The sequence below is a fragment of the Eubalaena glacialis genome, chromosome 3 (genome assembly GCF_028564815.1).
Source record: "Eubalaena glacialis isolate mEubGla1 chromosome 3, mEubGla1.1.hap2.+ XY, whole genome shotgun sequence".
NCBI classification, from domain to species: domain Eukaryota; kingdom Metazoa; phylum Chordata; class Mammalia; order Artiodactyla; family Balaenidae; genus Eubalaena; species Eubalaena glacialis.
The window spans coordinates 16,300,548-16,327,775 of record NC_083718.1 but is presented as its reverse complement, the minus strand read 5'-3'; the positions used below and the strand labels follow the sequence as shown (position 1 = coordinate 16,327,775).

Here is a 27,228-nt window from a genome sequence, read left to right as displayed (position 1 = left end):
TGATTCCAGCTTTCCTACCAAATACCCTCCCATCCCTCTTCCCCACCTCACTGCCACAATTCTGCTGCAGCCCCCATTCTTTGGCACCTAACAGCTGCCATGGATCTTAACTGTACTCGCTGAAACAATGAGTATTTTCCCACACTAATCCATCTTTCTTAGCACACAGAGCATTGTCCAGCCAGCTTAAACCAAACCAGAAGGCTTTTCTTATTTTAATTCAGTATTCAAATCTTTCTAAAAGGCTGGTCCATTTTCCCTTGTCAGTTAAGTAAAATACCTTGAAGATAAACTTCTTTGATGATTGAAGCTTTTATTGTGCCTCAAGGCCATCATTCTGAATACTGGTGATTATTATATACTCCCCATGTTGTAGGCAGCATGACATTTGGCTTAAATGGATGTGTTATTCTCTTTTAAGTTCAGTTTTAAAATAAACTTCTTACATCAGTGGTTCTTAACCTTTCTGGAGCCATGAACCCTTTTGAGAATGTGGTGAAACTTAAGGGTCTTCTCTTGAGAACAATGCACAGGCACACACACATACACACATATTTTGCCTACAACTTCAAGACTTTCAATTCACCCATGGATCCCTAGAACAATCATGAAATCTGGGTTGAGGACCCCTGCCTTATATGAAATTGTTTTCTTTCTTTCATGTCAGGGGCATGGTATACATTTCTATTTTAAGGAAATGTTCTTATGAAGTTGGTCCCACTTGATTTGATTAGCTGTAATACTTGCCCACCGTTTGGACCCTGATTTCAAGAATGGCCTGGGATAGGGCCGTTTACCTGTATCGTCTTCCTGATTACACCCTTAACTAGCTGTAGGACTTTGTGATGTCCTATAACTAGCAAGATACAGTAGAAATCAACTTAGATCCTTAGCCAGGGGACCTAAATTCTCGTCCCTATATGCTCTGCTAAGTTTATAAAATTTTTTTAGAAACACAACTCTACTGTAAAATGAGGCACGTCTGCCATGATGGTATTTCGTTGTATTGGAAGAGTCCTTTCACTCCTGCTATTTCACTTTATCCTAACAAAGACCTGATGAGAAGGTCGATGAGTTATGTCTTCAATGCATAGGGATAAATAAGGAAAGGAACACAGACAGAGGCTTGATGCAAATTAGTTACATCAGGAAATATGTAAGAGGTCCCATTCTGGTTCTAGCCCCCAACTGCTCTTCAACTAACTTCATGATTTAATTCAAGCTACAGGTGATCAAGTCATCAACGTAAAAACGGTTGGACCAATTTACATCAAATGAGGTCTGTGCAACAATCTGATTGATTGTGGTAGGAAGAAAACAAGTTGTAGGCAGGCATGAATGATGACTAAAAACATTTTGGCTGATTTGGTCGGCTACTGGTACACTCAGTTATGAATCATTTTATCTCATATAAAAGTGGCCATCTTGGAAAAGCTAAGAAGTTTGAACATATTTTGGTGTACAGATTTTTTTCTGAGCTACCCTTAACTATACTCAGAAGTTAGAAATACGATCTTTGTTAATTTTACCTGAGCTACCCAGCATATGTTTGGTATCCTCCAAAAAACCAGTCTTACTAGGCTGATTACATCTTTCCTTGTGCAAGAAGGAAACTGAAGCCCAGAATCATGAAATCATTTGCCTGAGGTCACCCACAGCTGATCAGAAGCACATCCAGAGAAGATCGCAGGGGACTACTCATCCCCACTTATTTTCCTATCTTTTTAAGCAGGAAAATTAATATCTTGACATGTAGAAAATTCAACATCCAACAGAGAAAGGCTCGTAACAGCTGAAAAGTCATAATCAAGTTTACAATTGCCTTCCAAATACTACAGTTATATATGTGTCCGCCCCCCCACACCTCCAGCACACACGCTCTCATTAAGTTCTACCTCATCAGAATATGCTTCTCCAATTAAATAGGTTCACCTTTGGCCTTATTTGTTTTTTCCTAGGGCCTGTCTGAAATATGGAGAAATAAGCTTGTCATTTCTCCAGTTAAAAGGATAAAACTGTTGCTACTTAAAACTTTCAATTTCTGTCAAATTGAACATTGGCATCGTAGCTCTCCAAAGGGCAGTTTTGTGTCAATGAGTGCATCAGAAGCTATTTTATGAGAGCCTGTGTTGTACTTGGCACTTTGTTAGGCAAGCCAGAAGAGACAGGAAAAAAAAAAAATCCATAATCCTGTTAGAAAGGAATTGGGAGGTGGTGATTAAAAAAGCAAACCCCTGAAGCAGTTAAATAACAGTGATGTCATATGTAGAAGTGAACATTCCAGAACAGAGAGAGACAATGATCAGTATACTCGAGAACAGTAAATAATGACTTTGTGGGCAAAATAGGATTTGAACTTGGACTTGACCAATGACATTGAAGGCTTGGGCAATGATATTGGAGTAGGAGTTAACAGAGGGTGTGAGATGGGCAGTGTATGACCAGCCTGACTGCAAGATTCGACTAGTTAGGATACAAGGTGAGTTGGTTAGGTGGGTAGATAGGCAGAGAGAGTGATAATGAGGGCTCAAGGCCCTTGAATTTGAATCCCAGCTGGGTAACTTTGGGCAAATTACTTAACTTCTCTGTGCCTCCGTTTCCTTGGGTAAAATGGGAATACCAATAATCCCTCTCTCATATTGTTGTTGAGAAGATTTAATTAGATTTACAAGCTCCAAACACAAGTAAAGTTTAGAACAGTGCCTTCTTCCATCCACCTTAGTAAGCGTTTTTACACCCTTTGGTTTGGTTGGGAAGTTAAACTGAACGTGCTCCAACAATATTAACTATTATATTCAGGGTGAAGCCAGAAAATAAAGACCTGAAAGTGGTCTGAGGAGTTTGAACTTGAATAAACAACAGAGAGCCATTCTCAGGCAGAATTGGATTTAGAAAAGCTGGGCTTAGAAGGGATCTATTCAAACCTCCAGAGAACTTGAGTACCTTGCCTTCTACACTTTACTAGTTGCTCAAAGAGCTCAGCCCTGGGGAAGGAAACCATTTGGTCACCTTCACTGGCATGTGGATTGGTGACAAACAGCACAGAAGGCAATTGCCTGGAAAAAAAAATTGGATTTCAAGGGATTAAAGTTAGTCAACTTTTTATGGTTCTTTCTCTTGGCAGTGGGTCTTTAAGGGTCCAGTTCTGAGGTTAATAAGTAAAAAAGCTGGAGAACCAGGTTGGTAGGTTGAATATTAATGAGCCCCTCTTGGGGAGTTACTGAAAAGTCACCAGTAACATGGTGCGATGATGTCTCCTCGAATTCTGAGTAGACCCTTGCCTTCTTCAGAATCATCTTTGACCCTGATAACCTCTAAGCACCGGACAGGTCTGCACTGATTCATCCTTTGGGCATTCCAAGGAGACAGATAAGTAGAGCCAGACAGCTGTGTCCAGTTGTTTAGGGTGGTGAGGTAGAGTTAACTTCTGGAATCTGTCTACTAGTCAGTAGTCCTGAGACCCTCCTTAGGTTTACTTTAGTGAGGCTCTTCTCCAATTCGCATTGTATGGTCTTTGCATAATTACAATGTCTTCCCTCTGGAATTTGCTAGTGATTCGTGGTCTGTGACTCTAAAGGGAAAAGACCTAACAGGTGACTTGCCATTTTCATTAAACTGAGCCAATCTCTCAAACAGGTAAACTATTTTTAAACCTACAGCATCTGCAGATTATTTTGGATGAGTTCAAAAGTTTTCTACCAATCAGCTTTGTTTTTCAGATATGATACTCTCCTCCATGCTTTATGTTTTGCAACCTTGGCTTCTGCTGTCATCTTTTAGGAATTTGAATCAGTGACTTTACCTGTACATGATGGTGACCAAGGTCAACAAGAGGCTTGGGGAAAAAAAATTCCTAAGCCCGTTCTACTACTCCAAATGGGGAATTAGCGATAAAGAAGGGCAATGTATTTGCCAAACCTCGTGCTAGATATTTATTTTTCAGTAATGCATACATAGTGATTAATATACACAATATTATGATTAATAGATGCTACGGAAAACATACCAAACAATGTACAAAGGACACAAACTAGGTATGACAAAAAGACATGCTCTCTGCTTTACCTGTCATGTAGCCACACCATCTAAAATACATTCTCATGTTTGCAGAAATAAATATTAAGGATTATTTTTGAGAACTTCCCTACTGATTCCCGAGAACCTAATTATAGAAATGACAAATACAGTGAATGACCAGCAATATCTTTGTATTAAAAAAAAAAAAAAGTTTTCTTGCTGTTGTAGAAGAATTCAAATAAAGCTAGTTATCCTTTCTGCCCTTTTAAGCTACCCTTGTGGGTCAGATGCCTGCCCCCCCCGCCCAAATTTCCAGATGTGTCCAGAAAGCCCCTCTTATAGGGTCTTGGCCTTTTCTGTCTCTCTCTCTTTTTCTTCCCTGCCCCCTCCCCATTTTTAAAGGGCTTTAAAGAACATCTCTGGGAGACGAAAATAGCTCCAGTTGTGAGAGGCCTAGACACTGGGAATGCAACTTGAGAGATGCAAGTCAGCAAGTGCGAGCCGAGAACAGGAGTGTCTGGCCCCGGGTGGATGCTCCTTGCTGTCTGGGTGCCGCCTCTCTGCCAGGGCCTGGTGGGTAGAAGGGAAAATGGTTTTTCAGGGGTGGGCGGTGGGTCGGGTAGGTTTGGGGTCCAGCCTTGTTAGGAATGGAGACCCCAGCGTTCGGGGCCGAGGGGGCTCTTCCTTCCCCTCCCCCCAGGTTTTAAAAAACGTCTTTTGCCCAGCCGGGGATTGGCGACGGTCAAAAGGGAGCTGTTGGCACTGAATGTCACCCTGAAGGTAAAATGAAAGACAAAAGATGAACGCATGCTTGCTTTCTGTTCGCAGCGGCGGCTGCAGCGGCAGTAGCAACAGCAGGATTTAAAGGGGAAAAAAACCCCCACAAAAAAAAACCCACGCACAGACACACATAAATACACACCCAGAGGCGTCAATTATGCCAACGCAGTAATGCAATCAAATCATGACAGTGCCGGGAATTTTTTTTTTTTTTTTTTTTTTTGCGGGGGGGAAATCTAGATATTTATTTTGCAAAAGGGAGAGAGAGAAAGGCATGCAAACAGAAACGTGCACATACCACGTAACCACCCGAGGAGAACCTGGCAGCCTCTCTCTTCTTCTGCCAAGTTATCATTGAGAAAACAGACAGGCATCATGACGTCCTGGGTCACAGGGAGTGCGGACCGACGCTACCAAGAGCAAAGGGAGGCGCCCGGGCGCTCCGGCTAGCGGCGGGCGCCCCTCGGCCCCTGGCCGCCCGGCTCGGTGAGTGCACAGCCGCGCGGGACGCGGACCCCGGGGGCCAGGCCGGCCCCGCACCCGCGGGGGCCCAGCGGGGGGCCGTGCCCTTGGTCCCGGCGCGCCTGCAGGCACCCCCTCGCCCGCCCGAGGTCGCGGGAGCCCAGTTAAAGGAGGCGTGTGTAAGATGTGCAATGTTCCTGCATGGGGGTTTTGTAGACTTTCCCAGCCAAAGCGACTGGCTTCGGCTTCTTTAAAATCCCCGACGACTCACCTGCTTAACCTGCTGCAGTTCTGACCCTGCCAAGGTAACTGGTCCAAATCCTTATCATCAACATCTGCAGACAGACATTTGCATCTGGGGCATCCTTGATTTGCAGTCCTGGTGGAAATCTCTATTGCTCCCCGCCCCCCCCCCCACCCCGCCTTCCCCCCTTCACTTGTTTAGAGTCTCTTAGAGGAAAAAAAAAAAAAAAGCAACCCTCCCTCCATCACACAACCATAAGTCCTATCCCACTGTTGTAGACTCGCCTTACCATGACTGCAAAACTGTCAGCGCGTGTTCTAGAGACACTGACCAATTCTCATTTCCATGAGATTTGTTCTTTAAAACACCTCTCCCATCCCCCTTCCTGGATAGAGACTTCAGGGCTTGGGAAAGTGGCAAAGAGTGAGGGCAGAGTTAGGGCGCTGGGACTGGGATGGGTGCGGGGGCGGGGGGAGAGTCCTCCGGTCTTAGCGGGCGAGGGGATCCGGGGAAGGGGTCGTTGGGGAGAGGGTGGTGTCAGGAGTTGAGGACCGCTGTCGTGGGCTGGCAAATCTTCCTGGTGCTTGCTGCTGCCGTAGTCCTAGGTGTCTCCTGCCTGTCCTCTACGCCTCATTCCCTGTCTCCCCAACCCGTTCACCTTCTGTGGGAGTCTCTGAAGTTACACGGAGGTCACCCGACCGTCGTGTCATTTTAAGTATTTCAAACCACCTACCCCCTTCCACCCCTCAAGTCTGTCCGATGCGTGCCGGATAGACCCTCCCCCCCCGCCCCCCCGCCCCCCCCCCATGCTTGGTGATGGGAGATTCTCAGAGAGAGAAAGACACAGAGGGCAAAGCTCTCTCCTCCCATTCTCTTCCCTTCTGGCAACCTTTTCCTAGCTGCACCCCTCCCCCATTCAGAATCTTAATGAACAATTCTGGAAAAGTCCGGAAGGGCCTGGAGAAACCCCTCGCATGCCTCACTGCTATGGAATGATTATGTCTGTGTTTATGTCTTGTGCTTGCTTGGGTTATGTTGTGAATTGCCACATGGGTTGGCTTAAGCTAGGGAGGCTTGTTTGCTGTGTGTTGGTATTGTAGTACCAGGACCAGTGGCCACACAAAAAGACACAGGCAGACACAGAAAGCACAGGATTTTTCTACTCTAAACCAGAGGGCAGTGTTGAAAATAACACCTTCTCTCTCTCGATTAAAAAAAGAAAGAAAGAAAAAAGGGAAAACAGAAAGAAATTCTCAGCATGTGAGTTAAGTGCAGCTGTTAGGTCCACATATGACTTCCTGCTCTTTTCAAAACACTCCTGCTTAATACTTTAAGTCAAGAGCAAGAGACCTGGGGATGTTTTGAAGTGTTGCGAGCAGCTGAATGACTTGGTTTAGTTTTGAAGAGAGGCTCTCTTTTGTTTCTCACGCTGCCCAAAGACCAAGTAGGGGACTGTGTTTGGAAAATGCCCAAATTCAGAAGCAGCAGGCAACAGAAAAGAGGAAGAAATGCCCTCCCGGGGAAGGCAGGGGATGGGATTGGGGAGTGGGGGAGAGGTGTCAGGGTTTGTGTTTTTTTTTCCCCTGTCCAGTAGATTTGATGTTATCAAAATGAGTTAACCAACTTGAGAAAACAGTTTTCTGTCCTTGTGGGCAAGAGAGGGAAATTTGAACAGTTCTCAGATCTGAGCTGAGGAAGGTACTTGAAAACATGGATGGAGATGAAATCACGTGATAGGGTTTCTTTTCCTTCAAATACAGAAAGAGTTGAGTATATCATGAAAGAGGCCTATGTGATCTTTGAAATATAGATTTGTCTGTCAAGCATGGCTTTGTTGTTTTTACTAAAACAATTCTCATAACTCTTTCAACTCATGTTATAGAGAATTAGAAGTGTGTATATTGAGAATGGTATCATATAACGCATAGTACTATCCGTTGACTGGAGAGATGAACGTAGATAAAAGATCATTTCTTTTCTTTAATAAATCAAAATAGCATTTAAATCTTCGTGCATGGTGTATACGGAAACCCGCTGGTCTTTTTAAAGGGGAGATTGCCAAGGGAGCAAAGAGACCTTCTGATGGGTGGTGCTTTAACAGCAGAGAGCAGATCAATCCATTTGGTTTCCATGTCTGTGCCACTCAATTTATTCTGTACAATTTTTCCAGAAATTAAAAGGTTACCAAGAGAGTTCCACGTTCCCATCTCCGACTGAGCACCACTTATTACTGCAACAGGATTTCAATATTAAGTGATCTGGAAGATATTTCATCTTTCATTTTGAGTTCTGAATTTGAATCAGCATGAGAATGGCAGGGCAGCAAGATGAGGTATAACTAACCTCGTTGGCAGGCAGCGGAAGGGCTGGGAGGGAAAGTGTTGCTGAGAAGACTATCTGGGGCTGTTCTCAGCAACCTTGTTTACAGGGACATTTCAGATGCAGCTAGAATTTTCACAAGAGCCTGCCAGAGGTAATGGGCTTATGTTTGAAATTGATCCTAAGTGTCTCTTTTTTTTCTCCTTCACGGACTTGCTATGCACCTTAGCTGAACACTCAAGGCAAAACTTTCCTTAGGCCCCATGACATTTGCTAATATAGACAAATCCCTGGATTACTGTGTCACAGGAAAGGAGGTTATTTATGAGGTTCTCCTTTGTTTGCAGATGTGTCCATGCAAGTAGCTTTAGCCCTGTTTTATTTGTTTATTTTTCAACGTCGAGCATGCTTGACTGTGTTCAATGCAAAACGAATCACATCTGAGGAAGTTAAAGTATGCCTTGCAGGTTGATCTATAAATTGGTTTCAATTAGACACTGGAGATCTCATTATCCCAGTGAGGGAAATTTATGACATAAAGTAGGAATTTTGTATTTGTTTCAAAATTGTTGGAAAACTGTGGGAACAGAAGGATTTTGAGGGAAATGCCAAAAACCACGTTAATGAAGAAAAACAATGTTGAGATACTTTTGAATAATAGATAGGATATGTGATGGTCAACCACAAGATAACATTTTTACACAGTATCTTTATGGCTTTAAATTGGCTGCATTGTCAACTAAGCCTGCTCCTCTATTAAGCCATTATACTTTTCAATTATTTAACATTTCTGGCCAACCGATCTTCTGTGGTCTTTTTCTGTACACATCAGAAATGATGTGTACAGTAGTAATGGCTGGCTGCTAGTGCGGGGACTCTGCAGTGGAGAAAGATTTAATTTTAACTTCTTGGGACAAATACTACAAAGAATGCACAGAGGAGAAAGAAAAGTTATGGAAACAGACGGAGCCCTATGCCACGGAGAGAGCTACAGCCTCCAAACGTATCTAATACAATTTGAGTTAGTCTCACTAAGGAACCTTGACAGTATCTGCCTTCTAGGTACTGTGCATTTGGAAACACTATATCTCCATTTAAATGCAGATCTGTTTTCTCCAGGGAGCAGTTGGTGAATCCTTCCATTGAACCACTGGTATGAGGAAACCAACTGCAAATTTTTCCGTGAACAACAGAATCTGTCGTTTCGAAGAAACGATGACTGAGTTTCGTAATACTGTGATTTTTTGAAATTCACTGAAAATATCTCTATAAAGTCAAAATAACATACCTCTTGTGCCAACAAAGAAATTTTCTCTTGTCACTTTGTTGTCACTTTTTAAAAGCTGTGAAATAATTCTGCTTTGCAATTTAGTTTTTGTTTTTTTTTTTAATTTTATTTATTTATTTATTTATTTATGGCTGTGTTGGGTCTTCGTTTCTGTGCGAGGGCTTTCTCTAGTTGTGGCGAGCGGGGGCCATTCTTCATCGCGGTGCGCGGGCCTCTCACTATCGCGGCCTCTCTTGTTGCGGAGCACAGGCTCCAGACGCGCAGGCTCAGTAATTGTGGCTCACGGGCCCAGTCGCTCCGTGGCATGTGGGATCTTCCCAGACCAGGGCTCGAACCCGTGTCCCCCGCATTGGCAGGCAGACTCTCAACCACTGCGCCACCAGGGAAGCCCCCGCAATTTAGTTTTAAGGTTAGCATTGCCATTCCAGTAGAGTAAGTGGCCTTAGGAATCAGAGGAGGGAGTTCCATAGGCGTTCTATGTGCTCCTTTGCTCTCAGGCTAGCAGATGGGGGCAGGGTGCTGTAGGAAGGTTGAAGGATCTTTCTCTGGAACCATCTTCTTTTGATTATTTTGAACCTAATTTGTAAGAGTATTTTGTATTGGAATCAGTGGTAGTGGTGGCCAAAAAGGAGAGCCGGATCCTGTGAGGCCTTCTTTTGAGAGATGATTGCAGAAAGTAATTCAGTCTTTTGAAATAGAATGTAGACACACAACCTAATGATTTTGGATCTTCAGATTCAGGTAACTGGGAATATCTTTGCAAATCATTAAATAAAAATTCCCTAAGTAGACATTGTGATGATGCTAAGACCCTGTGTGTCTTTATCACATAGCTAGGACAGTTTTCTTTTCCTTGGCAATTAGATGCCATTCATTTACTCAACCCTGAATGATTTCTAATTGTGAAGGCCCACTCCTCCCTTAGCTGACTTGCTGCATCGTATTGGGTGTAAATCCCACCTCCCATTCTCCCTCTGATAGGTACACCATGTACAGATATTTTATAATGTATTTATACCATTATGTTCAATAATTCCTGTGGTTGTGAAGAATCACTGATAGTTTTAAATCAGGCCTCTGTTTATACTTCTATTACGAAAGATGCTTTGTTCATGTAAACAAAGGAATGATCATAGTTACCTCAAAAGAGGGTTAAATGTGTTTAGAATTCCTGTGATAAGATGCAAGACCCTGGAGAATCAAAGCTATTTTATTTACTTATGGACAATTATAGCTGTTTCAGGTGGCCCGTCTGCTAAAATAAATAACCTGGAGAGGATCCTTTAAAGGATGCTAATTAATGAATGTGCTTGTTTTATTTTCCTTACACAAATGAATTTTTGTTTTTAACTTGGCAAATATGCATATCTGACACAGTGATCTTTTACTGTTTGGAAGATTCAAATTCAGAATGCTAACTTCATATGAAGCACAGCAAAACTTCTGTACTCCTAGCCTGATACGTATGTGGTAGGATAAACAGTGTTTCCAGATATCTGTGTTACCAGAGTGACCCATTTAAATTTGATCTCACTCCAAGATATATTAGATTAATAAGGCTGATTTTATGACCAATATATTCACAAATACTTGTTTTCATTAGCACAATTATAGATCGTGAGGTAAATTTCCATATATGTTAAATACTAACAACAGAAATAACTAACATTTGTATAGTGTGTTACAATTTATAAACATACATTATCTATAAGCTGTTCTTTGGAAGAATATCTATTGCATTTTCTTACTCAAGAAGGCAATCAGTTTTTATAAGATAAACATAATATGAAAATAGATTCTTTTATCAGAGTTTTCTTTCTCTTTCCTTTCCTTTCTCCCTTCCTTTTTCCCTCCTCTTCCTTCCTTTTTTCTTTTTTCCTTTCTTAATGGAGAAAAACCTAATGATGCTTTTTTTTTTTTTAGTGGGGCATGTATAATTGCTTATCACACATTTCTATTAAAAAAGGAGCTGTAACAAGCAATCCAACAGGATCTTTAGGATCTGTCTTCCGCCTACCAGTGTTCTTGAGGAAAATGTAAGGTTGCTGAAATCATTTCATGCCCTGTATGTTTTCAAACATAAATCAGGAAAATTGTTAGCGAGTTATAGCTCTTCTTAGAGACTGTGGCTATAGTGCTCTAGTAAACACAGGCTATATATTTTTCCAAGTTATTATGTGTGGAGAGAAATCCAAAGTTGGATATTTAGATGAACAGTTTAATTCAGTTATTAGAAATTCATGTTCTATTTAGGATGAACATTTATTTTCCAAAGGTTGAAACAATGGGACATAATACCGGAGGACCCTTTGGATCCATCAAAGTTAGAAATTTGTGTTTTTTAGCTAATGTGTACATTACTGAACATCGATCTTCAGCTCAGGGACAGTCAAAATGGTCCTGAGCAGAGTTTATACTATGATCTGGTTGCCCTCTTCATCCGAGAACCGTGACCCTTTGTTCCTTTATTTCTGAAATGAAGGGATAGGACTTGATGGTCTCCAGTGATTCTGAATTAAGTGATTGATTAATAATGAATAAACCAATTAATAATACTCCTGTTTATTTCTATTCTATAAGCTAATTATTTACATAAGTATGGCCTTATGCCATGACTGGAGATATTAGTGTGTAGAGTAGTAAATAAGCTCCGGTTCAGGGGTTTGAAATGAAAGCCTCATGAAATTTAGCCACTCAAGTTTACACTGAAATTTTTCATTTATAGACTAATTATTAGATATATACTTTTTTTTCACAGAAAATAATCTTAAATGCAGATGACTTTTCTAGGCTAAATCATAAAAGCTTATGTTACTTACTGAAGTGAATTATTGTATATCGTTGAGAAAAAAATGTGAAAAACAGTTCTGTTATGAAACAAGTGATAACGTAACAGAAAAGCAATAAAACTGATGATAGTTTATCATTTATCTAGATTCTGGAGGGTTGATGTTTAAGAGAATACACGTATAAATGGAAGTTAAAAAGATAGATGGAAACTATTGCAGAGTATCTGAAAGGGATTTTTTTTTTTAATATTTTATGAAAGGGATTTTTAGAGACTTCCAGGATTTTTAGAGACTGGTTGCAAAGTATTTCTTTCCCTGGGAATAGTCTGACATTAGCAGTACTCCTAAGTTCCTCACCTGTAGTAAGATTTGTTTTTTGACAACCAATATTGAAAAGTGGGAGAGTGAGAAAAGATGGAGAGAAAAAATTATGCTCTGAAGTGATTGGCCAAGATGTGAGAGAAGAAAAGATGGAAGGTGGTTGAAGGTAGAAAAGAGGCATATGGGGGTATGTGTGGGGGGTGTGTGTGTGTGTGTGTGTGTGTGTGTGTGTGTATGAATGAGAGAGAGAGAGACAGATGGATGGCTTGGTCTGCATTTAACTTATCAGTAGGATGAGAAACCAAAAGGAAAAAGAGGGAAGCTAAGGCATGCATATTCTTCCTGAAGAGAAAGTACAGTATGTGAGTTATGTGGAAAAACATTGGAATTAGAGTTTGAGCATCCATTTTGAAATTTTTGCTAGGCCACTCATTGCCTGTTTTGATCTTGTGAAATTATTAAGTTCTCTGAATTTGTCTTATCGGTAAATATGTAAATAAGAAAAGTATCTGCTTTCAAGATGGTTGTGAGAGTTGAGTGAGACTCATGTGTATAAAAGTGCTTCGGGGCTTCCCTGGTGGCGCAGTGGTTGAGAATCCGCCTGCCAATGCAGGGGACACGGGTTCGAGCCCTGGTCTGGGAAGATCCCACATGTTGCGGAGCAACTGGGCCCGTGAGCCACAATTACTGAGCCTGCGCGTCTGGAGCCTGTGCTCCTCAACAAGAGAGGCCGCGACAGTGAGAGGCCCGCGCACCGCGATGAAGAGTGGCCCCCACTTGCCGCAACTAGAGAAAGCCCTCGCACAGAAACGAAGACCCAACACAGCCATAAATAAATAAATAAATAAATAAAATTAAAAAAAAAAAAAAGTGCTTGGAAGATCTATTTAGTTTTAGGTGGTGAGGAAAAGTCATTGGGTCAAGCAGTTCTCCATGCTGACCAGGTGTGACAAAGGCTTAGGCCAATTCGTTTAGCTCCAGAGTGGTCTTTGGTAGGCATGTTTCTTGTCCATTGTGGTCCGAGAACTGTGGTGGGTACTTTACATATTATTTTATTTAGGGAGGAAGCAGGAAATAGTATGCAGCTGGCCAGTTGAATAGAGCAAGCCTGATAATTCTAATGTATGCAATGCCAGTGCACAGGAACATATTTACTTGCTTTACAGTTGGCCACAGCTTGTCTAATACACAAGTGAATGACTTTGGAAACAAAAACAATGTATCCAATAATTGTTTTCTTTGTCTCAAACATTGCCTGTCATTCCCACTTTTGCCATGACATTGATATTCATCTAAACTTCCTGGATTTTTGTTAAGGCTGAAGGAATCATGGTTTGGCAGTAAATACTAATTAATAATAATATAAATTCCATTTAAAAAAAGATTTCCAGGATATAACAGAACTAATTAATGCAATACATCAGCTGAACTCCAAATTCTAAATTCTATACAGATCTCTCAAGAATATTTTTATTTTTATGTAGGGTTCACTGATAAATGTTTAGCCAGTTCTTCCGTCAGAAATGGCCTACATTTCAAAGCCTGAAGTGAAGCAGTAGATCAAGAAGTATTCAAGAAATTTGGGCTGTTTGTTTAGACAATATATCTTTAAAAAGCAGACTCAAAAATCTGCTTGGATTTTACCTGAGGTTGGTCCTGTGCTCTGCTCTAATTCACAAGATAATGATCAACAGAATTCTATACTTTGTGATCTGTCAAACCTAGAAACTGAAGTGAACCTAGAAATCAAGAGATGTCTTGGGATCAAGTTTGAATCTAAAAGTAAATATTCAATGGCTCTTACCAAAATTCATTAGTCCTCAACATAAAGAATATATGCTAACCAAATGGAGAAAACAATATTTGGGTGATTTAGTTATGAGTCAGTGTTAAAAACTTTGATATGTGAGTAATTATTTGAAAGTAACTGAAAACATAGCATGAACACTGGAAGGCCACAAATAACCTCCAAACCACTCTTTGTTGAGAAGCTGTAGCTTCTTATGAGATTGATCATAGGGAGTAAAATGGACCCAGCTTGAGTTTCTTTTACATTTAGGAAAATTTATTAAACACATAATATGTTTAACATCAGGCTAGGTCTGTTAGAGAATACAAAGTAATTTTAAGATATAGTTCCTCTCTTTAAGGGAATTACACTATCTTTAGGGAAATATAATAATATACATTAAACTATTAAGATAACAGTACAATATAGAATGGTGCAGAAAATGAATGCTATGTGACAAAGTCATATGTATTGCGACAGAATCAGAGCTTGGGTTGAGGTTCGGGCTATCATTTACTGGCTGTGTGACTCTTACCTCTTTAAGCCATAGTTTTCCCATTTACAAATTGGGCATAGTTTCATCTGTCTCCTAGGATTGTCATGAGAATCAAGTGAGACCAAGTATTTGAAAGTGTTTGTGTGCTTTATGATAGAGACTACACAAATTCCAGGAGGGAAGGAGGAAGGACACTGGTAGCATTGCACTTGAGAGTTGGGGCTGTGTCTCAGCTGACCTTGTACCCCCGAGTCTGGCACTGGGCCTGGTTCTGAGAGGGGGCTCAGTAAATATTGGCAAATGCATGCATGTCAGGCACTGGGGTCAGCCCTTGACCTATGTTATTCTTTAAATCTTCCCAATAATCTTGTATGGTAGATATATATTGTCTCCATTTCATAGATGAGGAAACAGAAGTTCAGAGATTTTAAGCAACTCCAATCTCATGTAGGTAGAAAGTAGTAGGGTCAGGTTAGGAAACTATCATTACACTACAGGGTCGGAAATTATCATTACACCTGAACCATAGTGTGGGCAAAATGAAAAGCAAAGGCCTTGGATAATTTACCAGTTGCCCAGGCAGCTCGTGGGCCAGCTTTCAGAGAAGTAGGAGAACACTTCCCTGTGCTGCCTGACACATTTAACGTGGCCTTTTGCTGAACTGTCAGTCCTGATTTCTACCCTTTGAAGTAAGATGCACAATCGTGAGAAAATACCATATAATATACCATTACCTAGACTTGTCATTGGGACAGAAGGGAGAGGAGGGGCAGTGAGGCACACACAGATACTGAAGTAGTTAACCAGTGACTTGGATTAAGTTTTCTCCAGCAACCCGCACCAAGCCCCCGAACCCCCTCTGTCTCGTACACTATCTTAACTGTCCCTCTCAGAGTTGGCAAGGTCTGGAATGTCCATTCTCCTCCATGATAAGGTGGTAAAGAAGGTGATGCCACTACCAAACAGCATATTCATGTTCTGCATGGCTTGCCTGCTCCTAACATCCCACCAGCCTTATTCTATTAGTAGGTTCTACTGGAGTGAAATTTTGCAGTTGTGCCTAGTTTAGAATCAACAAAAATAAGATGGCCCCCAACCAAACAGGAATTTGAAAACTCCAGCCTCTGAATTTGGAAAGCAGAAGAGAGCGCTAGGTACCCCCGTCCCCAATCCTATGTTATTTTTTCCTCTGTTTATTTGTGAGCAATGTCCAGGGAGCCTGAAATACTCAGCACGGGATTAGTAGTAACCCACTGTGGATCTGAAGGTTTGTATAAGAAATTGAGGGGAATGCATTTTAAAAATTGGGATTCATTTTTAAAAATTCTGTGAAAATACAGTACATGGGAGGTCAGGACAGCAGAGATTAGGGACTATATTTAAGGTAAGTCCAGGGAATACCTTGCACTGTTAGCAGAGGCCAGCCAGTAACAGTGTTTAGTTTCCCAGGAACTGCGCTAACAGAGTCGAGATGAAACCTGGGGTGGGGTGGGAGGGGCGATGCTTTCCGCGCTCCTCCCTGATCTGTGGTAAGTCTGCTGGGTTGAACTGTGTGAAGTTGTCAAAGGTGGCTCTGCTCTCCAGCCCTTGGCACGAGCTCCGCTGAAATGTGATGCCATTGGTTTTCAGTAAAGGTTCCTTTCTGCAGGGCTGCAAACACAGATCAGCTGCTACTGTGTATACACAACCAGGGAGCAGATCAACCAGCACATTTAAAGCAGCCTTTTTAACCCCGAGACTTTCCAAGACCTCCTCTCCACGCAGGAACTTTCCTTCTCTGTTGTCAGATTGAGCACCGTGCTCTTGTCATCAGATCCGAGCTAGGCTCCCTGCTGCACAGTAGAGAGGCTTCCTTAAGACATTTGTCCTTGAAACTGCACCAAACTCTTGGAAGAACCCAGAACGTGTAAGTATGTATGATTTAGGCAGCAAGAGGACAGGGCAGAGCTGCAATCAACCATTATACAATATCCGATTATCAGGGCAAGAGGGATTTTTCCGACGTTTTGTTACATTCATTTTCAATTCGTTCTGAGAAAACAAATCAATTCTAGCTTCTGATACAGTGACTTTGCAGTAGATGGGGTTGTATGTAATATGTTAGCTTTAACTATTTGCTGTTCTCATTTAGCATGGAGATGTGACTTGTGGGATGGTGATTGTGGGCATTAAACTATAAAACTTCTAAATTTTGATTAGGAATGATAATTGCTGGGCATGTCCATCTTGAGAAACAAGTTTGCTTTGGGGAATGTTTTTAAAAGAATTAACCACCTAAATTCATGGACAGTAGAATGAATTTGGACCGTTCTTGCTCTCAATAAAACATATTAGTTTGCAGTTTTAATTTACTCGTAAAGAGCATTCCGCGGAGGTTTTGTCTTAATTGAATCCTACCCAGTGCTGTCTGTGTGACGTTTTACTGGCTTGTGTGTATCTGTTTAAGTTACTTTGCTAGATTGCAGTCTGGTTAAACCTGTGTTTAGGCACTCTCGATCCTAAGAACAACCAGTGAAAGCAATGCTCACAGAATTTGGGAGGGGGGTGGGTTTGTTTTAAAGGGTGGTCGTATTACCCTTGAAAGCTGTTTAGCTGCACAGCGTGAATGGCTGTCAGATGGAGACCACAGACTGAATACTCTGAGGCTCTAAGTCAAATGTCAGCGTGTCCACTTTCATAACTCCAACCAATAAAAGCTCGTGCCCCCTTGCTATCAATTTTTAATATGTACCAATACTTAGGTTTATAAGATTAATTTCTCTCAGATTAGGCTGATTGATAGCTGGACTGTGGTTTCTTAAGAGCTGGTTCCCTGAAACCCACAGCAGAGCTGCATTCCATTTAACTAGTGGATGTAAAAACGGGTAACCATGGATTCAGCCACCACTCACTGCCAGTGCAATGACTTGTTGTAAACAATACAAATGAGCCAGGAGAGCAGAGGCAACCAGACATGAAATGATTTTAATAGAAATTACGGTAAAAGGTCATGTGATGTGGTATCAGCTTCTGTTCAGTTTTAAAGGGAAAGTCTGTCTTTTCTCCCCCACCTCGCCTATTCCCAACCCACCCAAGTAGATGTCTCCACAGACTTGGCAGGTCCCATGCTCTGCTTCCGTGGAGAAGGGTGACCAGTGTAATTCTGGGCAAAGTGTGGTGACTGGTGGATTTTCACGGTAAGTACCTTCATTTTTAGAAACCAAAAGGACATCTGTGTCTTCCTGGGCTTCCTTCATGGAAGGTCATGCTAATTGTGTTCTAGAAGTCCTCAAGCTTTGATATAAGAGGAATAGGTCATTTTGTTCCTTAGCTTTTACAGGATACAACTGTCTTTTCTCTGCCTTCTGAAGCCTCTGGATTATTTCGTAACCTCGGTGTTTCTGAAAACTCTTATTGGCTTTAGAAGCAACTCCTGCCATATGGTAATGAGCACATGCAGATACTGGCAGAAGTGCTGTGTCTAACCTCTAGGTTTGCATCCACGCAGACCTTTGCTGAGTTCTACAAGGACAAGCTTTTACAATACAATTTGCATTTCTCTGGTAGAAATGGTTTCCGTGCGTGAAAATGGTTGTAGTGTTCATAAATGTGCCTTCAACCAAGAAACATTAGCACACTGTACCTGTGTCAAGTGCTACCCTCATGGTTTGTTTGGTACTGATCCCAGCTGTGCTTAGTCAAAGGAAATGAAAGAAGAAACTCTAGTCTTCAGAGTCTGGGAGAAAAAGGGGCGCTTAGAAGCCAGATTTGGAGGGTGGTCCTTGTTGGTATCTAGTGGGCACGAGTGAAGGGGCTCCGAGTCACGATCGCAGACAACCCCAGGCACCTTGGGCAAAGGTCTGTCTCTATATGTGTTGTGTCTCAAGGTGAAACAGACCTGAACTGGTCTCTTCTCTTGAGCCATACCACCTTCTGCGCACAGATGGTAGAAATCATCGTATCATCTTGGAACAAAAGATCATGCTGTGTTTATATTTTACCTCCTGTTACCATACAGGTACTTCTGAATAGATGCGTGATTGTACACATATAGATGTCATACTGAATAAAAGAATTTGGGGTGTTTATTTTTCTATTAATACCTTCACTATGATAGACCCCATTGGCACATGAAAAAAGCATGGGGGTTGTAATTTAGAAGCTCAGTAAGATATCAGAGCATCAGCCTTCTCTATATACACTCAGTTTTATCTAGTGGACTCTTTGTTTATACCTGTGAGTGTTAACATAGTACTTATATTTAAGCTTTTTTTTTTAAAAAAAAAATGAGTTTTTTAAGATGTTGGAGTGCTTCATCTCATGCTTAGACTGAAGAATTCTTCAGAATGTTGTAGTTGTCTGTGGTCGCATGGTTTGTTAGCTATTCTAATATTAGCTTTGCTTATCAAAAAGAAACAAAAGAAGAAACTGTAGTCATTCATGTTGGGGGGCAGGGAGGAGCAATTTGAAGCTGACAGGGGAACACCAAGTCCAGGTGAGGTTTTGGGTAAATGATAATAAAATACATTATTTTTACTTTTCCCGGCCTTGATTCTCCACGTTGAAGAACAGGAATAAAGTATCAGCTACAAGGTGGTTAGAAGCACAAACGGTGGAGTCAGACATGGGTTAGAGTCTTTGCTCTGGACCTCGTTATGCTTAAGATTTTGAGCAAAGTGACCATCTCTCTGAGCTGCCACCTTGTCATCTGTAGATTGAGGCGGGTAATGCACACCAATGGGTGGGTGAAAGGGTTAACTGAGCTAATGCATAGAAAGTATTACTATTTCCCACCATGTCTGGCATATAGTAAGTGCTTCATAAGCTGTTCCTAGTTTCATTATTATTTTTGATCGAGGAAACATTTGGTGAAGTAGAATCCTGCTCTAAATGCTGGGTCAGAAAAAGACAATATTCACATCACGGGTTGGTCCTGTTCTAGTGACGGTTGTACATGCAGTAACTGGTCATCACTTGGGAAATGGTGATTTAGTTTGTAGCCTAGTGTAGTGTTTTTATATAACATTTGCTAAAAGCCCAAAGTAGTATCTTTTTGCCATGTATTTTTTCATTTTCATGCAAGTTATGCAGGAAAACCAATTAATTTTTTTGTATTTATGATTTCTGGTAACTATGGCTATTGCGGTAACATGCACATTTTATCTATGATCCTATTGCTAGAGTTGAGAGCAGAAAAACACCTAGAGGTATAAGATATTCATCATTATATCAATCCTAAAAACTTAAAACTAGTGGTAACTAGTTCTCAAAGATAATCATATCTGCTAAAGAGCAGTAATAATTAACAGGCTAGCTAATTAGACGCTACCAAAGAGACATTTCTTTTTTTAAAAATTTTATTGAAGTATAGTTATTTACCATGTTGTGTTAATTTCTGTGTATAGCAAAGGGATTCAGTTATAATATACATATTCTTTTCCATTACGGTTTATCATATTCTTTCCATTACGGTTTTTTCATATTCTTTTCCATTACGGTTTATCTTGAGAGGATTGTCTACATGTTTACTGTGTCCTTTGACCTTCCTGAAATCTAAGGTTCTGATTCTCTCCTTCCTTTCTCTCTCCCTTCCCTCCCTCTTTCCTTCCTTCCCTCTCTCCTTCCTTCCTTCTCTCCTGCCCTCCTTTTATCTCTTGTACATTCTCTCAACTCTATAGCATTTACTTTTTCTTTGTGAATCAGAAGGGTTCAGGGAACAGAAAAAGAGGGAGAGGAGACCCACAGTCTTTTTATGTTAGTCCTGGTTTTATAAATGGAAACTTTAAGAAGAGTCAGAAAAATCTGTTTTTCTTTCTCCTGCTATTGAACTGGAGAAGCACATCTGAAGTGACCTGCAGACACCAGGGAAGCCTCGTTCGGTAGCTATTTGTTGATTCATTGATTAAACGGCATGGAGGGAAGGGGCATGGGGTATGGAGATCCCCTTAGTAGTGAGAGCTTTGAAACCCCAGGCTGCAATGTGGAGTAGGTTGGTTTCTCTGTGACCTTCCAACAACTAATCTCCTTTAAGAACGGAATCAAAGCAGTTAAGGGATTTTGTCAGATGGGTTTTGCCTACAGTTGGGGTTTTGGCAGTTGCATGTCGAAGGCAATACATTCTTCACAGGGATATGATTTTTTTTTTTTCCAGAAAGGAATGAAGACAAGGTGCCAGCAGGAATCTCTAGAGAGGGACTCTTGTTTATCCATGGTAGTGTTCAGGCCGGGACAGCTGCAAGGTGGATGACTTTCTCACACTTCCCAGCCAACCTTCTCTTTAACCACCCTCGTCTGATGGTCTGGTCAACAAGTGCACTCATGCAGCGGGCCCCTCTCTGTAATCTTCTCTTCAAAGGGCAGAGAGAAAGCCTGCGATTAGAATCCGATATCATATAAGTGAGGATGGGTGTCTGGTATCTATTTTGGGGAGATCAGAGAGTGTAGAATTAGAGCTGGAAACTGTTCATTTTAAACGGATGAATGGGGACTTCCCTGGCCGTCCAGTGGTTAGGGCTCCACGCTTCCACTGCCGAGGATGTGGGTTCGATCCCTGGTTGGGGAACTAAGATCCCACATGTTGCATGTGGTGCGAACAAAAAAAAAAAAAAAAAAAATTAGGTGGATGAATGACTTGTCCAAAGTCACACAACTTATGAGTTGTACAACCAGGGCTAGAACTTGGGGTGTCTGACTCCCAGGCTGGCACTCTTTTGAGGGCTCCTGCCTTTCAGTGAATAGAGTACAAAAGAGACAGTATATATCACATTGGGAAAAAAAAATCCGGTTTAGGAAATAGTAAGACTATCTTAAAGAGATTGCTCAAAGGAGTCATATAGGTCTCATTCTAACCCTGAAGCCATAATTTAGAAGCTCTGTGAGCCTTGGGAAAGATACCAAGCCATCTGAGCTGTGGTTTTCCTCACTGTAAAATTGAGATCGAAATAATTAATCAATGGTGATAACTAAGCAATAAAAATAATGCTTATAGTTTAGGTTTGTTGTGTGGATTAAATAAGATTACATGTGGAAAGTACCTAAGCTTATGCTTGACACAAGATAGATATCAGTAAATATTATTGTCATTCTTTTTTTTTCAAGGTTGGTGGTGGAGTCTTCGTGTAGGGTAGAATTATGAGGAAAGGCTTTTAAGAAGGCATCTGGAATAGAGTAGCTCAATGGTTTTCAACCTTTTTCTTCTGCTTTAACACACACAGAAAAATGTACGTGAAGAATTACTGCATGCCTGGCATAGGATGATCAATAAATAATAACACGATGATGGTGATGATCATGGTGGTGGTGGTGATGACAAAGATGCTGATGCTGATGCTGATCGGTGAGGTGTACATACCACAGATGAGCCCAGGACTATACACGAGTCCCCAGAGCTTTAGTTTGGATTGCACTGCTTTCTTTCCCACACTAGAGAGGAAGTCAAAATGTTGGTGAGCAAGAGTTGTGCCATTATAAGTGCATCTACACTCATTTAAATTAAAAAGAAAATCATCAGCAGACTTTAGTACTTTGTTACTGGTAACAAATTACTGGCAACATACCAGTTGGCCTAGAAGATGCCACCTTTCCTGGAGAAACATGATTTTGAAAGGTGCTTTACATCCCAGACCTGGAACTATTGAATACATGGGTTTGAATTCTGGATCAACCACTCACGAGCTGTGATGACCTACGGAAGTAACTGAACCACTCTTAATCTCTATTCCCTCGTCTTTAATTGGAGTCATAGTGGTACCCACCTCATACTGTTGTTGTGAGGATTAAACGAGTTAACACATGAAAAGTACTAAGAAAAATGTCTGGCACACAGTAAGTGTTAGCAACTTTTTATTTTAATAAATTTATTTATTTTATTTATTTTTGGCTGCGTTGGGTCTTTGTTGCTGTGCACGGGCTTTTCTCTAGTTGCGGCGTGCGGGGGCTACTCTTAGTTGCGGTGCACGGGCTTCTCATTGCGGTGGCTTCTCTTGTTGCAGAGCACGGGCTCTAGGCGCACGGGCTTCAGTAGTTGTGGCGCACGGGCTCGGTACTTGTGGCTCGCGGGCTCTCTAGAGCACAGGCTCAGTAGTTGTGGCTCACGGGCTTAGTTGCTCCGCGGCATGTGAGATCTTCCTGGACCAGGGATGGAACCCGTGTCCCCTGCGTTGGCAGACGGATTCTTAACCACTGCACCACCAGGGAAGCCTTAGTGTTAGCAATTTTTAGAAGTTTTTGTCTCCAAGCTATCTGATGGAGCAGCGTCCTACCTTGAGAATTTTTCCCTCTGAAAATTGTCATTATTAATGTTAACCATGGTATCATTGATACATAAAACTGTGTTTTAGTTTTCACACAGTAAAAGCTGCCTTTATCGTGTACTTAACCATTGAAAAAGGCATTATGTCATGTGTTTTAAATGGTATCTTAATTGATTTAATTCTCCCATTATTCTTATGAAATAGTGTTACCTCCATCTTACAAATGAGAAAATAGAGCCTATAAGAGGTAATAGAACTTGCCCAGCTAGTGAGTGACAGAGAAAAGCCTCCAGTTTAAAATCTTCTTTACGTATTTCCCCTACACTGCTCACTAAGTTGGAGACAGTTTGCAGAGGTGGTGGGAAAGGTGTATTTTCTGGAATGAACGAGACCCAAGAATCATGAAATGGCTTTCTTCTAGGACATTCAGAAGACTCAAACTAGAAACAGGGAAGATGATCACAGTAAAAAGCAATTTATTTACTCGATAATCAGAAAAATCTGGAAATATACTTTAATTCGATTCTTAAGGACAGGAAGAGATAAGAGACAGAGGTGGAAAAGGATAATGAATAATGAGGAGGTGAAGGAGGAGGAAGAAAAGGAGGAAGAGGAGAGTGAAAGAGAGAGACAGACACACACAGCGGCATAAGTACATGCCTGTCATTTAACATTCAAGCAGTCATGGAGGTAGATGGTCTGGAATCATCCTCCTCATTTTAGACCTTCTTTTGTCCAGAACAGCACAACCAGAAATAATGGGTTTGGGATTTACACTATGGTATTTTGCCTTTAAATCCAGTGCACTTTTCTGCTACATTTTGCTGCCTTTTGAGACATAAAGATTCATACAATGGTATAGACTCATAAAGAGAGAGAAGTATAGGTACACTGACATGGGGACAAATAATGTTAGAACTGTCTTTTAGCTTTTATAGATATTAACGTGGAGATTTTCTAAAGTCCTCTTGTGGTTCTGCAACTATAGACATAAGTTAGATTAATCTATATGCAGAAGACTAGGTGTTTAAAAGTGTTATTAGCTATTTAATGCTTTTTATTTAAAATTAGTTTTTACTTCTCTTATTGAATGGATTTTCAAAAAAAAAAAAACTTGTGAGCTATGTCAGTCACCTTTTATTTCCAATTTTACAGATGAAGAAAATGAGTTACGCAGAGGTTAAATTATTTCCCTAAGACCATAGTAGTTGATAACAGATATGAAAGTCATTCTCTGGTTTTTGACCCTCCAGAAAAAGACTTTTCTCTTTCCTGTGATGATCTCTTCTAATTGTTATGTTTATCGCTTAATCAACTTCTAAGAACTTGGGGACACATGGATGGAAAAGTCACACCTGTGTACATAATGAGGGCCTTTCTTGGAAATGGAAAGAGAGGTTGATCCTTTCATGCAGGTTTTGCTCTTGCCTTCAAGTCTGGAATACCATCAACTGGTCTTTAAGGAATGATATACGGGTTATAGTTTACAACGTTCTTTTCTTCCCTAGAATCCAGGCTGGGCACTGGAGAGAATCCTGTGCCTTCTTGCGCTTTAGCCTCCTGGGGTCCACCAGATGCTATGGTGTCTTCCCCAGACAGTTACCTGCTGCTCCCATGATATGTCCGACTGGCACTCTGTTTGTAAAGCAGATGGAGTTCCCTTCCAAGAGGTACTTCCTGCTCTGCATGTTTGTTTTGAAGATTTGGGTTTTGGTAAGTACAGGGGACCAGGAAAAAAGGGAGGTACCAGGCTGTTGTGTGAGAAATGACAGGCAGTCCAAGACAGAGTGAAAAGAGGGAAAAGGGAAATCTTTGTAATTTCCAAGGTTAAGGCCAAGGTCAGACCACCTTCTAAATCAGTTTGAGCAGAATCTCTAAAGTTAGGCCACTGGGCAAAAACCCCAAGGTCCTTCTTGGGGAAAAAAATGGTAACTGCCCAATTACCCTTTTTCGGTGTTTAAATGATGGAGGTGGAGAGGAAGGATTATAAGGGGTAAAAGGGGTGGCTTTTGACCTTTTCCCTTAGAAGGTCATGGAACCATCTGACCAGCTTTGAGAAAAGCTGCTTGAGAATAACTGTGCTTGTTGATAAACAATTGTTTTCTTACCATGTCCACTGAAATAACATACAGAATGACTCCCTCTAGATTTAAGTATTCTAATAATACATGATATTTGTGTAGTGAAAGTTTATGATGGCACAAATTATCATTTCCCTTTTATAGCTGAGTTAACTTAGCAAGATTAGTGGCTTCTTCAGATTAACACAGCTTGTTAAAAAGAGAGAAGACTCAAAACTGAGTCTTCTGACATCTGGATCTGGATCGCTCCTACCTCTTAGAGAATCCAGTCTTGGAAGCGGGTTGGTGCAGGGTAGGACTGACGACATTAGTGGGAAGGACATTAGGAAGAGGAAAAATCAGTCCTGAAAATATTAGAAGAAACAACTTGTGATGTCTTTTTTTTTTTTTTTTTTTGGTGGGTATGGTACCTATGGCTTCAGGATGGTGCAAAGATTCTGATTTTGTCCTCAAAAGAAGATGAAGGCCAGGGGGCAGGAAAAGGGAAGTCGCCCTGTGTGGCTCATAAAGGATGCAGGTGACTTCTACCCCCACCCCCCAGTCCCCAGACTTTCCTATCTTAGGTCAGGTAGTAGAGTGGAAATATACTCTCTGCTTCTCAGAAGATGGAATTGAGGCATCCCTAAGCAAAAGAGAAATGACCTTGTACACGCGGACTTAGTTCCTGTTCATTTGTTGTCCCACCCACTTTGCCATGTCATAGGACCATAATCCCTGTCAGTAATATCGTCTTCAACGTGAAGGGACAACTAAATGAGATCCAGCATGTGGGTGGACAGTGCAACATTCCTTCATCAGAGCAATTAATACCCCGAGGATAAAACTGCATTGGCCTGATACTTTGTTAAAATATGGGTGCCATTTTCTTTTTTCCTTTGGAATGAAACCTTGTAAGTCATGTGTATATTAGAAGGTGAAAAGAAAAGTGTGTCCTCTCTCATACGAGCTCTATTTTACTGACATCAGGTAAATAAGATCCTAACCCAGTTCTGGATAATAGGGTGAATTTCTTGGTTTGGCTTAATTCTAAGACTATGACAGGGAAGTTATGTATTTTATAATGGCTCTGAAATCTTCAGGTTGATCTGGCATTAGTCAGCATTTGACCATAGATTCCTGGTAGGAAGTCCATTCAAGCTATTGCTAATGCTTCAAAAGTACTGTATGTTACCGGCAGAGTGAAAACATTGGTGTCCTATAGATGCCAACTTTTTGCCTTCAAATCATCTTTAACCAGAAGCAGCTACCAGCTAATCTTTCAGCATTACTTTTAGAAGGTCAAACTCCTATCACCATATGGACAACAAATATTTTCAGCTGAAGGATGCATGCTTAAAATCAAAATGCTGTTTGTACGCTAGAGGTTTGCTCTCTATTTCTCTCCATTGGATTATTTAATAATCAATTTAATTTTGGTAAAGTTTCACTTTCATACTCCTAGAAATTAGAAGAAAATATTGCTTCCATTCATTTGCTGTGTTACCCAGACACAGTACATGGCAAAGGTAAAAGATAAAAGATCAATTCTTATGGATCTCAGAGTTTCAAGCTTTTAAGGGTGTGTTATAGAAACTTAGTAATTATTGTGGGTAATCTTGCAGAAAATTAAATGTTGAGTTTGCATATGTGAAGAAGTTTGGACTGTTTTGCTCACCATAGCTTGTTAGTGCTAAGCATCTCACTGTCCCCATCAGGCTTTGGGTTTCACTTCACTGCTAGTAAAACGCTATTTGTAGCATGAGTGAAATCCCCGGCAGGGGCACACCGTCTTACGTTTGAGGCATATTTTAGAGAACTTGCGTCTGTAGTTTACTTGTCTGTTTCTAAATGGCTCTAGACCAGCAGTTCTCAGCTAGGGGCAGTTTTGCCCCCAAAGGACAGTGTTTGAAGACGTTTTTGATGATTACAACTGGGAAGAGGGTGCTATGGGCATGGAGTGAGTAGACACCACGGATGCTGCTAAACATTATTCAGTGCACAGGGCAGCTCCCTACACAACAAGGAATTATCCAACCTCAAATGTCAACAGTATTGAGATTGAGAAGACTTGCTCTTCCAAAATTTGAAAGGTAGGGGAGAAAGTAGGTCGCTTCAAAATTTCAGATTTTTTTTAAATGGACGATTTCACGTTTAGAATTTTCCCCATGGGATGTAGAATAAAGATGAAAAATACAAACAAGTCATATGTTTGCTTTAAAAATATTTGGAATGTAATATATGCATTGTGGCTATTGAACTACGTATAACAGCCACCATCCTGACAATATCAATAGCTATGACTCATACAGAGCTTGCTGTGTACCAGGTACTGTCCAAAGCATCTTCCCATATACTGACTCAGCTGATCCTCAATGCAGCTCTACCAAGGAGGTATCATGACTGTGCCCTTCAGTACTCAGACACATCCATGC

The 27,228-nt window shown here is 41.1% G+C and overlaps 1 protein-coding gene across 9 annotated transcripts in view; it reads left to right on the top strand.

Annotated features, from left to right (window-relative positions):
- ESRRG (estrogen related receptor gamma) overlaps positions 1 to 27,228 on the top strand; it is a 627,966-nt gene that overhangs the window by 41,958 nt on the left and 558,780 nt on the right. For 2 of the 9 annotated variants that reach the window (XM_061187300.1, XM_061187299.1), the window contains exon 1: positions 5,136 to 5,283. The exons of 6 other annotated variants lie outside the window; for them this stretch is intronic. The gene's annotated coding sequence lies outside the window, so the exon portion shown is untranslated. Of the gene's footprint in view, positions 1 to 5,135; positions 5,284 to 16,320; positions 16,412 to 27,228 lie in introns of those variants that run through there. One more of the 9 variants, XM_061187301.1, reaches the window with a different exon arrangement.